The sequence below is a fragment of the Anas acuta genome, chromosome 1, assembly GCF_963932015.1.
Source record: "Anas acuta chromosome 1, bAnaAcu1.1, whole genome shotgun sequence".
NCBI lineage: Eukaryota > Metazoa > Chordata > Aves > Anseriformes > Anatidae > Anas > Anas acuta.
The window spans coordinates 95,127,331-95,144,092 of NC_088979.1; positions in this window are offsets into that span (position 1 = coordinate 95,127,331).

Here is a 16,762-nt window from a genome sequence, read left to right on the forward strand (position 1 = left end):
AGGGAGGAAGATGATGAGGAGGAGGAGGAAGAGGAAGGCGCGTCCCCAACAGCGGCTCCTGCCCGCGCGGCTCGGCGGCGGCACAGACACCGGGGCGGGCGGGCGGGCGGCGCGGCTTAAAGGGCGCCGGCAGCTGCGCAGCCTCCGCCGCTCCGCCCCCTGCCCGCCGCTGGCGCCGCCTCCGCCGCTGCCCCGCACACGCCCGCCCGGGGTCCGCTGCCTCCCTCCTCCTCCTCCTCCTCCTCCTGCGGCCCCCAGCGGGGCGGAGGGACGAGGGGGGACGATGGCGAAGCCCCCCGAGCCGCGCCTCCTTCCACCACCACCCCCCTCCTGCGGTGGCTCCGGGCTTGCGCCCGCCTTCCTCCTTGCTGGTGCTGCAGGGAGTGGAAATTTCCACTGCGACCGCCCCTCGCTCCCCCCCTCGGCACCCGGCGGGGCCTCGCAGCCCACGGCGGGGAGGCTGCGGCCACGGCCCCACGCTCACGGGTGGGGGGCACGGCGAGGGGGGCCCGCGGGTGGGTGCCCCAGGTGCCCTTCCAGAAGCTTCTGAGGGCGGCGGCGTGGCCGCCCTGCTCCCTCACGGGAAGCTGCCTGCCCTTGAGTGGAGGCGTCCTCGTGCCCACAGAGTTGGGGTCACTCCCAGTGAATGTTTTCTTTTTTTTTTTTTTTGTCCTTTTTTCCTTCTTTTTTTTTTTTATCTCAGTGCAGCACGTGGTTGTGTGTAGGTGCCTGAGGCACACCTACGCTGAGGTACAGTGGTGAGGCGACCCCAATGGAGGGTCACCACGCAGCAGCTTCCAGCCCTGACCGTGTGCTGCCAGTCCACAAACACCCACGGCCCCAGAAGAGGCACGTTGGAAGAGCCTCACGGCATGGTCAGGCTGGTTTGAGAAGGATTTCTGTTCTCCACAGCATAGAAACGTGCCTTGAGGGTACCACCTAATCCCACGCACACGCTTAAGAGCATCCCAAAAACACAACACAGAGCTGGCTTTTAAAGAGAGATCTCGTGCTGAGTTTCTGACCTGGGTTTTGAAGCCCTCTTGGCCTGGCCCTGCCTATGTTCACAAGGTGGCACATCGCTCCTCTCCTCACCAGCCATGGCTCCACCTGATGAGGATGCAGGGAAGAAGGCAGATCTCCAGACTAAACAACTTTAATGAAATAATATCCGGGCACCCCAGCTTCTTGCTGTATACCCGTGTCCCCTTGTACACCAAGCCCACATTCTCTCCAAAATACGCTGGAAATCCCACGCCCCCTGCTCTTTTCTTCAGCAGTGCCTAACCTCTTACTCATCGTTTACGTACATCTTTAACCTCCTTGTAAAACAGAAGAGGAATTCGTACCTCACTCTGAATTGACGTGTACTTTCACCAACTCAGACTACCTGCCTGCAGCCCCACCCCAGCCAGAGAGGCCTCAGCTGCCCATCCCTGCCCGTCTCTACCCAAAATAAATAAATAAATAAATAAATAACCATCAACTTGGCATTGCTTTCTTTTGCTCTGTTTGCACAGCAGTGATATAGTAGCTGGTAAAACAAATCCGAGATGCAAGCACTGCTAACTGAAAACTTCTCCCACAGCGACTTGCAGCACAGCCTTCTCCAAATTCGAGTTCTAGGTCATTCCCTACAGGTGCTGCGAGGCAGCACCCACAGGGGCTTTGTTTTATTAGGCACTTCTGTGCACCACCACAAGTTGTCAGCTGTTCAGGGTAAATTGCCTGTGCACAAGTCTTTACACATACTCCCAGCCTACACCCCCCAGCTCAGGTAAACACCTGTGCTTTGGCACTCGTTGCCAATCTGCCAGCTGACAGGTATAATTTACTGCCTGTTGGTGCTTACCACATACAAGCCTTCCCTGGGTCGTTTTGCTTTGTGTTTTCTTTGTTGCTGGTGCTGGTTGGTTGGTTGGTTTTTATATGGTGTTGCGTGGAGAGAGCTTCTTCCTTGTCCTGAACAGCTGCCTGAGTTATTCCAGAGGAGATCCACATCGTCTGCAAACGGTGGTCCCCAATGGAGGGGAGAGTGTCCAGACACCCCTGCCACACGGACACAAATGGACAGCAGTTCCCACCCTGCTGTTGATGGTGTAGTTACACATGAACACACTGTTCTCGTCCCATAGAATGAAATCCGTGTCCTGCTGCTCTTACCCATGCTCTACCTGCTTAAAACACTCATCTTACAGAAAAAAAAAATAAATAAAAAATAAAAGAAAAAATGAAACACATTCAACTTCCCTTCCTGAAGTCTTTCTCATGCACAAAAATCCCCAAGTCTATAGACTGAAATTTCTAGTACCGCTCAAATGTCAGTATTTAATCTCAGTTGGATGTACATTTATATTCACCATTCACATGCACTTTTAGCTACATTCCACATCCAAGCCCCACCAATACACCTCTGTATGTGGTCAACAAGCCCCCCTTCCCCATTTGTGAACCTCACCCACACGTGTCCTTCAGTGCAACATCTCAAGACCTCACCAACATAAGAGTGAGCCCTGAGCCCATTTACGTCTGGGCCTGCCGTCTGTTCATGCACACAGAAATGGTTGTGCATGAGATCTAACAAACACACTCCCAGATATGTGCTCCCGTGTATATTCTCTGAACAAGATCTCCATGCTTGAGGGGCTCTTGATGTGCATATTAGTGACACAGGTACAGTGATCATCAACCTGTGACTGAATACCAAATATACAGACCTCTGGTCTCAGGCTCCATGCCCACATCCAGCTGTCCACACTCACTCGTGAGCTGGCTACTGCATGCATTTGCGACATCCCGTATCTTCGTGAGAGTTCCTCACACTTTTTGACTTTCTCACTGCTAATGCAGCGTGTCCACTGCTGCCTTGAATCTCACGGGTTGGTTTGTTCCTCAGAGCACTAACCACAAGTATCCAAAGACAGTAGGAAACTCTCATTTACCGTTTCAAAGCACACACTAGTAGAGGAAGGTCTGAGAAACATGTAGTGACCGTGCCCTGAGGACTCAGAAAGCAAACATAAACCGCTCCCACCCCCCAATATTGTATTTTATTTTTAAAAAGTAGTAAGTGTAAATATGTGACTTGAGAGGCCTGAGTCATGGCTTTTTCATGCTGGAGGTTGAGGGTGCTACAAAGGCAAGCCATCCTTTCTACCCCTTAGTGTCTTTCATACCCATCCCTGTGCCAGAGAGCAGCACAGAGAGCACTGATGAGTAACGTCACTCTTTCTAATAGAGCACAGGATAAAACTACGTCCTCGTGCATTCTATATGCATATGTAAATACAAAACCTATCTTCTGAAAAAGCTTTTGGAAAAGTTTTGGGGAATTCAGAAATGTCATGCGATATCTCATAGACTTCTGATGAAGAAGCTGGTCCAGTATGGTAGGAATTAAGGGAAAAGAAAAGAAAAGAAAAGAAAAGAAAAAGAAAAGAAAAGAAAAGAAAAGAAAAGAAAAGAAAAGAAAAGAAAAGAAAAGAAAAGAAAAGAAAAGAAAAGAAAAGAAAAGAAAAGAAAAGAAAAGAAAAGAAAAGAAAGGAAAGGAAAGAAAAGGAAAGAAAAGGAAAGAAAAGGAAAGAAAAGGAAAGAAAAGGAAAGAAAAGGAAAGAAAAGGAAAAAGGAAAGAAAAGGAAAGAAAAGAAAAGGAAAGAAAGAAAAGGAAAGAAAAGAAGAAAAGGAAAGAAAAAGGAAAGAAAAGAGAAAGAGAAGAGAAGAGAAGAGAAGAGAAGAGAAGAGAAGAGAGAAGAGAAGAGAAGAGAAGAGAAGAGAAGAGAAGAGAAAGAGAAGAGAGAGAAGAGAAGAGAGAGAGAAGAGAAGAGAAGAGAAAAGAAAATGTATTGTGTGTTTTTAAAACCTGAAGATTATATTTAATAGCCTGAGCATAACTATATTGTGCTTCTGTGATTTCTTTCTTATGATGGAGTATACCTCATTGTGAAACACGTACTCTGTGCACCACAGAAAAGCCAATACTCTCCTCTTAATCAAAGCTTTAATTTCTAGCTGTGATACTTCACACACTACCAACCCAAAATCAAAATTTATCACAGGTTTAGTAGTAGGATGTTGCCCATCTTGAACTCCAAATCAGGACAGACTTTCAGAGGCATTAGTAGAAAACAGGAATTGCCTGTGGAAAGAGATCTGCTGTACACTGATACACTGCCAAGTGTATTTTTGTTTGCTTGTACTAGTGTTTGTCTATAGACACAGACAGAGATATAGATACAGATCCAAACAGAAATACAGATCCGGATACAAATACAGATACAGATACACATGCCTCTTCTCCCTAATATCTGCTCACCTTCCTGGCAGGGTTTGTAGCAGAGCACTGTATACCTGCAGTAACAGGAGGTGAACTAGCTTGTATAAGGCCATCGTGGGAATACCTGTGTGGCTCTGCAGTGTGGCAGTGATTGTGGTCTAGACCTACTCCAAAGAAGTGATGGGTGGAGCTGGATCAGAGCTTTGAAATGCCAGAAGTCATCTGATCCGAGGAGAAGATGAGCAAGCCAGGCTGAAGAGAAGGAGATGATAGTAATAGCTGGAGCTGCGGGAACATGGGCAGGGTTTTCCCTGGAGGGAGGATTGAAAGGAAACAGAGCTGAGAAAGAAATGAAGGAAAAATCAAAGAAGAAAAAGGATAAAGTCTGGGGCAAAGAGCCCAGAGCAGAGATGACAGGAGCAAGGAGGAAGGAATGTGGAATAGATTGGGGTGTGATGCTCTCAAACTGGGAGTAGGGTTTAAGGAGAGGATATAAAAGAGGGGAAAGGGGAAGAATGGATGGAGAAAGACTAGGGTTCAGATAGGGCAGTCTTGAAGAAGACTAGGGTAGGGGAAGATGGGGCAGTAGGAAGATGAATGGGCCATGCTAGAAGCAAACAGGCAGAATGATGTACTTCAGAGCTTCTAATAAATATGCACGTCTGGGTTTCCCGCCTACCCACAGCCACCAGTCCTCCTCTGTCAGCAAATACCTGTGAATCTCCTGACAAAGTAATTTGTCTAATATTGCCCCTGTCCACACATGGATGACAAGCCACTGCTCTTATCAGCTTCCCTGTTAGTTCAGAGTGGCAGGGCTCTCTGCCATAGATCTAAAGGCTCCAGCCCTAATGACATTTACAGCAATATGATGCCACATGATGGAAGGGGTTTTCTTTTCTCTCTCTCTCTTTTTTTTTTTTTTTTAACTGTTTGCTTTTTTAAAAGCTAGCTAATTGCACATATAAAATCTGCTTTAAATGAGGATTAGGTCGCAAAATCAATACTACATAATGTGTGTAATTTTATCCTTCCTCTCACTTGCATACGCATTTTCAAATAATTGAAAATAATATAATTGCATACTATTCTTTCCATGGGGTCTATTCTACATTTACTTCTCAGGGCAGAGCTGCTCTGGAGCTATGTCAGGCGCTACATAGTGGAGAAGGCCACTATCTTTATGAGCTTTTTCACATTTATTTCAGAAAACAGAAGATGTGCAGCAAAGTGACAGTACAGGATCATGTGAAAAAGAAGGATGAAGTCCTGGCTAAAACAGCTGAGCTTTGCCTTAGGGATGGATTCAATCCCTCCTTTGCTGCACAGTTCTTCTGTAATGCTGGATAAGTCGGTTAAACCACACTTTTTGCAGGTGGCCATAAATTTCATGCTCCTAGTTTCTGGGTATCTCAATTGAGATTTTGTGGTCTAATTTGCAGAAGTGCTGAATGATCCCAGCTGAAACTGAATTCAGTTGGTGCTGGACATATAAAGTGCTCTGAATGGAGAGCACAGCAACTTCTTGAAATACTTAACTGTCTCAAACCAAGCTGTCAAAATCTACAAAACCTTAAACTTCAGATACTTCCAACCCAAGCCCATCCCAAAACCATTGCACCCAAGAGATATCAAAAAGTATTTAAGGCTGGGAATTCTTTTCTGCAGAAAGAGGAGGAAGAGGAGTTGTGCTGCCCAGCCTGATATCCAAGGAAGTGTCCTGCCCACCAAAATCCCAAATCCCAGATGGTGTGGGAAGGCTGCTGTGAACAGGTCAAACACAGTTACATGGAGATGGGAGTGGTGGCGGAGGGTCAGGGGGCTCTGACGGTGTCCAGTTTTTCCAGACGAAGGTACTGGCTCTGGCGCTGCAGAAATCAAGATGTGGTTGGGGAGGAGCGCTCAGGTTGCAAATGGTAGCTTACCAGGGATAAAAGATGACAAGGAAACACCTCTATAAAATGAGCATGTAGAAAAAGACCCTGGAAAGAAAGCTTCAGAGCCTCAGTAGGTGTACTGTCAGCTTCTGTGCCCCAGCTTACGGGCAGCCACGTCTTTAAACCTCAGCAAGTGGGTCATCGGTCCTCCAGTGTGATCATATGCTACAGCAAACTAAGGACAAGAACAAAAGAATAGTAGGAGCCTGTAGGAATAAAATCAGAAAGGACCAGGGAAAAAAAAAAAAAAAAAAGCAATGTAATTAACAAAGGAAAGTGAGAGTAACAGGAAAGTGCTTCTGTACGTTACAAATCAGAGCAAAACAATGGCAAATCAATGATCTACCCGTTGACCAGGATTGAAACCTAGTAAGAGGTGCCACAGAAAAAGCCAGAGTGATTAATGCCTTTCTCCCTCATTCCTCAGTTAAAAGAGTTAGTTATGACCAGCTGACTAACTGCTAATATATAAGGTTAAATAACAGGAAGAACAGAACAGACTACTTGAGTTATTCTCCAGCCAGCCAGACCTGACACAACTCACATGAGGGAACGTGGAAAACTGGGATCCTTTCCCACAACAACCTGGAGAACGGGAGACCAGAGACAGGCGATGGCAGTACCCATGCTAAGAAAAGAATAAAAGCAGTCTGAGGAGCATAGGCAGAGAAAACAGCCTAACTGGAATTCCTGGGAATACATTGAAACAAGTAATTCAACAAACTTTTATTTTGTGCATGGGCGACAATGACTGGATAAGTAGAGGCCAACAAAGATTTGCCAGGAACACATCATGCCAAACCAAGCTGATTTTCTTCTTTGACAAGTAACGGGCCATATGGACAATAGATATTGCGTATCTTCACTTGAACAAGGCTTTCAACACAGTCTGTTGTGATTTCTTGTAAGTGAGCTAGAACAAAACTGCTGTAAGGTGGACTCAGAGCTGCTTGGAAAGGAAAAAAAAAAAAAAAAAGTGTTAGAAGAGTAATTATCATCAACTCATTGTTGATGTGGAAGAATTACAGAAACCAGTTCTGTAGATGCCCTTTCTGGGACTTGCACCACTCACTACTTTTGTTGTGTTTAGGAAGGCGATGTGTAGAGACCAACTATCAAATTTGCTGAGAAAGTTCTGTGAGCATGATTGGCATCCTGGCTAATAGAAGAAAAGGTCTGAAAACACAAGGAGTCCATGCAGCAAGTACAGGTGTAATCTGTTAACACTTAGGCAATAAACCTGGGAGGGTTTGGTCAATCTCAGGCTGACTAGGAATTAGCAATGCTATACTGGTGTGGGAAAGCAAGTACTGTGCTGAAATGTATAAACTGCTTAGGTGAGAGGTGAAAAAATTTCTCCACTCCTACCCAGCACTGGTGAGGTCTCAGTCGGGGAAATGGGCTCACTGTGGGCTTAAGAGGGGAACGGGCAATCAGGGAAAGTCCTGAGAGCAACAAAAAACACTATAAGTCTTAAGAAATTGACCCTGGAGGGAAATCTCTAAGAACTGGATTTGTTTAGTCTAGAGAAGAGAGGACTGGGAAGAAACATGATAACGGTCCTGAAATATGTAAAAGGCAGCTGCTCGCTGACAGGCAGCAAGTGCTGCCCATGCTGAGAGGGAAGCAGGGCGCTTAAATGGTGCCTGGAGTTAGAGTTTCTGCTATGCATAAGGAACACCTGCCTACCTAGGAGGTGTTCCTTATGCTAGCTAGGAGGCTAAGGAAGCCTTGGTGCCAGAGGAGGTCACTGAGTCTCTGGTGCCGATGGTTTAAAACACCCTTGAAAAAGACATCATTGTGTTGGGAAGGGCGTACTAGACCCAAGGGCCGGAGCTTGTCAGGCAAGTGTGCGTAATAGCTCGCAGGCACATGTTTGAAAGGCTTATGTAGCATCTGGAGCTGGAGTCGTGGCACCGGGAGAGTGTCATCGCTGGGAAAAGCATCTCCCAGCTATCGCTAAGCTTTGCCCAGCACACGTAACCTCAAAGGAGGCAGAAAGAAATTGGATGCGAATTTTGAAAGGTTGCTGACCCCCAGAGAATTTCTTGAGGCCTCTTCCTACCTTCTACATTTGTAAGTAGACGCAGCCTGTGCCAAAAGGGCTGAATTACTGCTGCAGGGGATTCCTATTACACGTGAAAAACAGGCATTAAGCCTTCACTGGTAACTTATCTGAATTTTTTTTCTAGCTACATCATGTGCATTTCTGGCCAAAGGAGCTTGAAATCCCATCACCTGGGAGACAAACAAGCACTAGCATTTCTCCTTTATGAGGAGACTGGAAGGTTTTCTCACGAACCTGAAAAGCTGTTTTGTTGCATCACTTTGCAAACATTTGGGAGGCAAACGTCCTTGTCCTTGTCCTGGGGGCCTGATATTCTGCATAGCCAAGCCAAGAAAGTGGAGCGAGAAGCAGCAGAGGTACAAAGAGGGGAAAACAACTTGCCTCACGTTGCACAAAACTTTCATGACAGTAAAACCCAAGGCTTCCTGGTGTTCACACCAGCACCATCCACCTTCTAGCACTGCTGTCGTGCTGTAGCAGTGTTTGTGTCAACAGTTAGGTTTCCTCTACAGAGAACCCATGTGAAGGTTGCGTTGTATGTTGGCAATGGCTGCAGACTGTGTCTATTGCTGAGGCATTTTTCTAGTGCTATGAAAGCTATAATGCAATTCTGTGAAATTAAAATGTCACTTCCCGCATGCACAAAGCTTCTCCCTAGTTTTACAGCTGTTTGCCATGCTCTGTGTGAGGGCATTTGCTGATAATGAATTGTGTTGTGGAAATATAATAACCTACAATGATCCAATTGTGTAATCTAGTTTAAAACTACTTTCACTCAGAGGAATCCCTAACCCAGATTAATTTAGAGATGTGATGAGGTTTGACCCCATCACCCTTATAAATCACACAAGCAAAAAAATATGCAATTATTTTCCTATTAGTGATACTGACATGTATATGCATGCTCATAATCCTGTAAATATATGATTGAAGTGGGAAAAAATAAAAAATAAAAAATCCTAAAGTATAATTCTCTCTCATTTCAGTGTAGCCCACCTGTCTCCTATTTCCCAGGGGAAAGCCCTGCATCCTGGCTTAAGACTATTCTGTTCCCAAACTCTAGTTTATTGAAGCAAAGGATGTTCAGTCAGCTTTCATTTCTGACTCTCTTCTGGGCATAATAATTTCTGCTCCAGGTTACCATTTATCCAGGCTTCCCTGGACATTTATTCTTTCTCCGTTCAAAAATTGTGTCTGGGCAGAAAATGCAGATTTCATACATTTCTCCACGATTATCAGGTATCAGACAGCCTGACTGGAAGTGTGACTTTGAGCCTGGCTGGTGGGTGTCCAACGATCATTGACTCGCCTATCATGTAACCACAGATCACCTCTATGCTTCGTGCACTGGGAGGCTGATGCTTCCAAGAAGCTTGAGATCTACTGTGCAGGTATTGTAGAGCTGATCAGTACCTGTGCAGGAATTCTGATGCTGCACGGATGTTTTGGACTCACTATGCATTTGCAGACCACCTAAAACACCCTGCAGAGCAAGTCTAATAACTCCAAAAGCAGATTTAGCACACGTTATCCAGAACATGCTCCTATTTTTATTTTTTTTCTGAGCAATCTCCATGAATAAAAAATAGCCCCCATAAGTCTTTGTGGAGCTATTAGAAATACTGCAGAAATAAGAAACAATTAGAGCTAAATCCTAAATTACACTATGTTTTTTTTTTCAAAGGAACAGAGGAAAGAGCGGTTAAGAATCCATTGAGAAGAGGGAGGAACATTTGGAGGAAATGGTCAGCTTAAACCAAGTATGTTTAGCAGGTGAGGAGGCAAATCTACCTCTCCCCAGCCTGCCCACCTGGCAAGTAAGCTAGCTGTGACATGCTTTACTCCCACTTTGAGATGTGCTATATATCCCACATCTTTCGTTCCACAAGATTCAGGAATTCTCTCTTGGCATGACATAAAGAGTATTTGTCAGCCGGCTTCTCTGTTTGCCTCTCATGCTGCCAGCCACTGAAAGATTGTCATAGAAAAAGAAAAAAATAAAAATTAAAAATAAAAAGCCTTGCTGTTAGTCTTTATTATGGCGCAACAATTGATAAATGTCTGTAATAAACAGGACCCTATATTTTCCCCAGTATTAACTCCAGTTCACTGTAGTTATACTACAGAGGAATTTAGGAGTTTAGTCTTAGCAATATTGTGTTAAAAAAGCTATCTGGTGCCATATGAATGAGTTCGATTAGAGAATTCAAAATCTTTCAGATAATAGACTTATTCCTGCATATACAACCTACAGGAGATGTGTGTGTTGTTAAAACCAGAAGTTTCACATTCAGTTCTTACAGGTGACTAATGCAGTTGTTACTCAATTTGTCCAATTTACATTTGTGCAAGTGTATTATCCTTTACAAAGGGCAGGCCACTTACAGGTGCTTAACGTTACTGATATCATCTACCTGGGAAATCAGATCAGCTGAGAATTGTGTGAGTTTACAGTAACAGTTTTTTCTGCAATGATTGTGAAATTTCTGGTAATTTGTATTTCTGACTGGATGGGAGATCATTAACAAAATGCCTTTTTGGTAGTTCTTCAAAACCCCGTACAACAACAGGACTTCAAACCCGAAAGTGAAAGCTTGAACATCTGTCTGGATTCCCCCAAGATTTAGGGGCTTGGAATAAAAGTATAGATGCATGTCTGAATCTCTTACTTTTTTTACAGAAAAGAAAGTTCCAGGTCTTGGAAAAGCTATAAGACAGCCTGGTCTATGCTGCACTGGAATGGCCTGGACAGTCTTTTGGGTCTTATGAACAAATATAGTCAATTGGGTTGCAGAGAAATGGTAGCTAGCTTATAAAAGGTCAGCAGCAGGCCAAGGGAGCACTGAATAGCTTGGTCTGAAGTCAAGCAGGACCAACACGGTAATGGTGGGACAGAAAAAATGCCGCAAGAGCCCAGCAAGCACACCAGCTTCTACCACTGTTTAAAGCACTGCCCCTCCGGTTAGCAGGGGAATATGAAACCTCCCACTTGACTCACTCCTGGTTCTGGGTGCTCTGAGGAATGCTTTCTCCAAGTTTCACTTAAGCCATAAATCAAAAAGTCTGTATGTTCACTGGGAGGAAGTGGAATAGTTTATCCCTGCGTCATGAGAATAATCTCACATAGCACAACAAAGAGCAGAAAGCGAGGCTGCATCCCTGCCTAACTTTGCTCTTTCTGCACTTCTGAAGTCACACAAGGAAAAGCATAACCCTGTTGAAAACGCTCAGCTGAAGATCCTCTCTAAAGTGAAGGTATTTCTAGGTAGAAAACTGGTGTTTCATCCTGAGGACTTGCAGTCAAAGATGTCTCTTGAGATGTACATACCAGAGGGATGATGTCTGGTGACAGACCAGGATCATCCGTGACCGTGAACTAAAATTACAACAGATTTCTAAACCAATTACTCCTCCCTTCTCCTCTTTGCAGATACAGACCTGCCAAAACAACTGACCCAGATCTTAAATAAACACACACATTTGTTCCTATTTTTGTTTGCTTTCCTCTCTCACATTAATCGAGAAGATAAAACACTGCAAATGAGCTAGGAAAGAGTGCGCAGGTGGAAAAAATGACACCAGAAATTAAAGTATTACAGATGTTAAATTATCTTAGTGGATACTTGGGGAAAACACATTGGGGAAAAGCATGATATGGGATGTTTTCACACTACAAAATGCTAACGTGAAAAAGGATACTCAGGCAATATTCTTTCTGCCCTCGGGACAGACTGATTTGGAAAGAACTTTTGTGGTCGCCCGAATGCATTTCTTTCTCCTCAAAATATTTAATTCCCTACTAAATTATCCCAATGAAGCTTTCTAGCTAAACAATGAATATTCAACACAATGATAATACCTCTGGATATTACTTTTTTTTTTTTTTACCCATCTGATTCAAATACAATTAGATTTTAAGTTCCCTTAAGACAAGGAACTGATACATGCCTACCAGTTTTTTTCACAGAATGCAGTATAATGAAGCGTATATTAAATAAGTAATCTGCTGTCTTGGTTTTTATTGTATTTTTTAAATTTACTGTAACTAAAATACTGGATTCTGAGAAATGATTTATAGCAAGCAATAGGACATATCTGCGTGGTAAATATATTCAGCTATATATCTAATTCCCATCAAACAAAATCAGTGCATGGATCTACCATATTTAAATCATGGCTATATTCAAACCAATCCACATTAAGAACTTGGTGGCTTCAGAAAAGCTAATGAATCTTGTAATAAATCTTCAGCATAATATATTTCAAGTCCCTCAGTGAATGAAGTGACAGAACACTACAGTTCTGTGTAAGTGACAATTAGAGGCCAACTCTGCATTTGTGAGCATGAAACATTCAATTAGTTTGAACTTTTAAAAGGGATTCTGCCATGAAAAAAAAAAAAAAAAAAAAAGAGGAATCAGGGCTTCTGTGTTTTTATCTGTTATTTTTGCAGAAACGGTGCTCCACCTAGAAATAAAAGTGTATTCTGCCCCCCGGACCTGATAAAACCATAGGCACTGAGGATCAACCCAAAGGTTTTTTTAACAGCATAAGCATCATTTCCAGTCATAAAGCGTGTTGCCCTTTTTATGGCCTTAATGGCATCTTAGCTATCCCATTGCTTTCAGTGAATTTGCCGAGTTAACTCAATGTAATGCAATAATCAGCTCCGTCCCATCTGTAAGAGGGAAAAAGCTCCAGCTTGTTTGGTCCTTTTTTTTTTTATTCACAGTAAAGTAACAAAGAAAAAGCCTTGGGAAAAAAATGTACAAGCAAGAATATCGGAATGTGTGAAAAACAGAAGATCGGCTGTTTCTTCCATACTTTGAATCAGAACTCAGAAACCTCTCTCAGGACAGCAACTTCAAAACAGGAGACAAAAATGATACAAGCAACAGCTGAAAACAATTTGCCCCATCGTTTCTTATGGATACCAATCTACATCCCAAATCTCTGCCTTCTTCTTAGCTTTTGAGAAAATCAGTAGGATTTGCTTTCTATTTACAGTCCTGCTGGGTCTGTTCTGCAATTTAACACACAATTTAACAACACAGCAAGCCTGGTAAGAGCAAGAGTACATTGAACCTGAGTTACTAGGCACAGCAAGTCAGGGCAAGCATGGAGCCTGGCAGAAGTGTACATAGCCCTCCCCAGAGCAGGAGAGGGAGCATAAACGTACACACGCATGCATGCGTTATTGTTCAGCAAGTGAGAATGAATGGGACTCTCTTTATGAGGTACCACAGTGTTCCTCAGCAGTGCATCCCATTAAAATAAGGATTTTCAGGCTTGCTTCAGCAGCTACAAGTGTCTGGGAAAAAAGTCATACCTTTTTTTTTAGTGAAAGGTGATCTAGCTGTCACGTTTACTGGGACTTTCAATGCATGCAGAGCAATTATGGAGTTGGCAACGCTACAAAAAAAAATGAGGTGAATCGGAACAGGACATTGCTTTCAGAACTGTATATTGTATCAGCAAAATACCAGGCTCCGTGTAAAGAAGTTATGATTAGGTAAGTCACAGAACTATTTCTATAGCAAATGTGTGTGGAAAAAAAAAAAGAAACGCACAACAATATGTGGAAGAAATAGCAAAACAGATGACAGCTGCAGGAAAGTAGGAAATCAAATAGCCCCTTGCAGAGATGTCATGAATGCTGATACACTAAAAAACATCCTAGCAATTCCCATTTCCGCTGGTGAAATTAGATACAAAAAAAAGTGGACACCATGAAACAATGAACTGTATCATTGCTTTATGGGATGTGGAATTGTCTGTATTGTGTAATAAGATGTTACAAGTTGGCTAGGCAGAACAACTTGTGCTATTCTCAGCAGAACAACCCAGGACATAACAGCAACTCCTTTCCTTGCTTCTTAGCATTAAAGTCTGCGTGGTTCCCTCCCTGCGCAAAATTGTGCGGAGAATATGATACAATCACTAATTCTCAAGATCATTTTTTTTCAGCTGGCACTTCCTCAATGTGCCCCGTTCCTGGTTCTCATGGAAAATCTAGATTCTGAGATAGGAGGTACCAAACACCTACCTCATGCTAACGGTGCAGCAGTGCACATAATTATACCCAGCATTTTACACCCTCTTCCCCTCCAGTACTGGCCATGCAGTAGCTGACAGTTCTGGCAGGTTTCCATTGGCACCACCAACTACTCACGCTCAGTGCTGTGCCAACATCCCCTGATGTAAAATTAGAACAGCAACACCACATCCTCCCCTCCTTTGTTTGTTCACCTATTTAGATAGTGGTTTCAGCTGAGCCTGAGCTGTGCCCTCCCATGCACAAAGAGGGAACCAAGCACAAAGGAACCGTGCTGTCCGGGGCTCCCACTACAGGCTGCAATAACTCAGGTTGGTACCGACGGTGAGAACAACTTCTCCACGGTGGTCCCAGACCAGTGCAAACATCGGGGGTGCTCCAGGCAGTGTTCACACTAGGGATTTTCTTGGCAGGCAGAAAGCCCTCTACAACACTCCTTTAGTTTCTTTGCTCTTGAAATATCTGCCAGAGAGGCTAAAGTCTCGGCTGTAGTCAATGATTAAGTGGCACAATTTTTTTCCTTTACCTGGGATACTGATACAATGATCTTCCAGGGGTTCCTTCAGCTTCAAAAGACACAGATCCTAGTGATCATCCTTATTACTGGCTGTGGTCATTTCCATGGAAATGTTATTTGTCCAGTGCTCTGTGCATGCCAGGCACGCTGTGAACACAAAACAAGACAATGCCCAAACTATTTACAGGTTGGTGACCTGTGTCTGCCTCCTGTGGTGGCGACTCTACACAAACTCCAAAGGCATGCATTTGTGTGTGTGTGTACACACGGATGTGTTCATGGAGGGGCTGTGGGGCTGGTTTAATTTTCAGCCAGATCAACCCCATGATTTGGCTCAACATACAGCCAGATAGATGCTACTGTTGGCAGGCAGAGAGGGGAGGAATGAGCATGTGGGGAGGAAAGAGCAGCAGAGGACAGGTGGGACCATGTTTCTGGTGGCCGTGTAAGCACAAAACTGTGGAGCTGCACTACCAGAATTGCTGTAATTGTGTCTTTTTGGTGGTTCAAGCTGCTGTGGGAACTGTGCTACCCCTTGTCTACATCCACTGCAGAGATGTGCACAGGACACTCAGGCCCTGCTCCAGGTGAGTTCCTGCAGAACTGGGGGGTGGACACACAAAACACAAAGATAACAAAGAAAGGAAAGTAACAAAACAGAAGTTTAGTCGCCTGTAAAAAAAAAAAAAAAAAAAAAAAAAAAAAAAAAAAAAAACAGCAATTCCAACCTGCATAAGATTTGTAGTGGAGTTTTCGATAGCCACAGTTGAATGTACAATAAAATTGCACTTAGAAATGCACGGAAACTGACAGATCTTTAGCAGAGGGGTAAGACAAAATTTGTCTGTCTTAACCTTAACTTCCTGGGCTCTCAGCATTTCTAAGTCTTGAAGCTGAGCAAGCCCATTACCAATATGAAAATGCCAAAGAAACAGGAACACTTTAATTTTGCTTTTTCCTATCTTTCTTAAAAAAATAAAAATAAAAGGCTTTTACCACTTCCTAGTGAGGTTCCGAGTCAAAATTCTACCAAAATAGATAATTAACAATAATGAAATTGTTCCATGTCTTATAAACAATGGTCCCATATCTCATTTTTTATGTGGATGACTTATAGGTATCCTTTCATTTGACAAAGGAAAGAGGTTTATCTATATCTATAGATAAAAAGATTGATATAAATGTCATACAGCAGAAGACTATCAAAGTTCTGAACTGAATCTGTTGAAGTTTTGGTATGTTCAATCCCTTTTTTTTTTTTTTATGTAACATATAACAATCACTGTTTGTTGTCCACAAGGGATTTTCTGGTTTAAGCAGATTCTTTTTGGCTTCTCATGTTCCTCAGGCTCTGTCCAAAATGTCTCTACCCTGAAAGGATCCAAGTAATAGTTAGACTTTTTCTTGTTGTGTCACATCCAGAGATCACTCTTTAGATAGATGATCACTGCACAACACACCTTTCCAGGAAATTGTATGCTTTCTAATACTAGGTCTTTGTCAACAGAGCAGCTCAGCTGTTTTTCTATCTGGCCCGCATAGAAAAGAATGATGCATTTGTTTCTTGCTCTTCAGCTGCTTTTACAGACGACAAACAGGTTTCTGTACTGGGCCCAGGAATAGAACAAGAAGGACTAATTTGTAATATGTAACTTGGCATTGCGTGCTTTGAGAGTGGTGTTTGGAAGCAAAGAGAAAGCAAAAAAACAATATGTTCAGTGGAATTTTCCTCCATGTATATGTTTTATCTGCAGCTGCGGTGTGCGGAGGCCAAGTTATTAGAGGTGAACTGGAAAATGAAGCAATAAAACACCATTAACTTTAGCACTTTAGAAGCTGGAGATGGAAATGACCCATGAGACCTCTGCCAGAAAAAGACTGCTCCTTACTGCAATAGGTATGCCACAGAGGG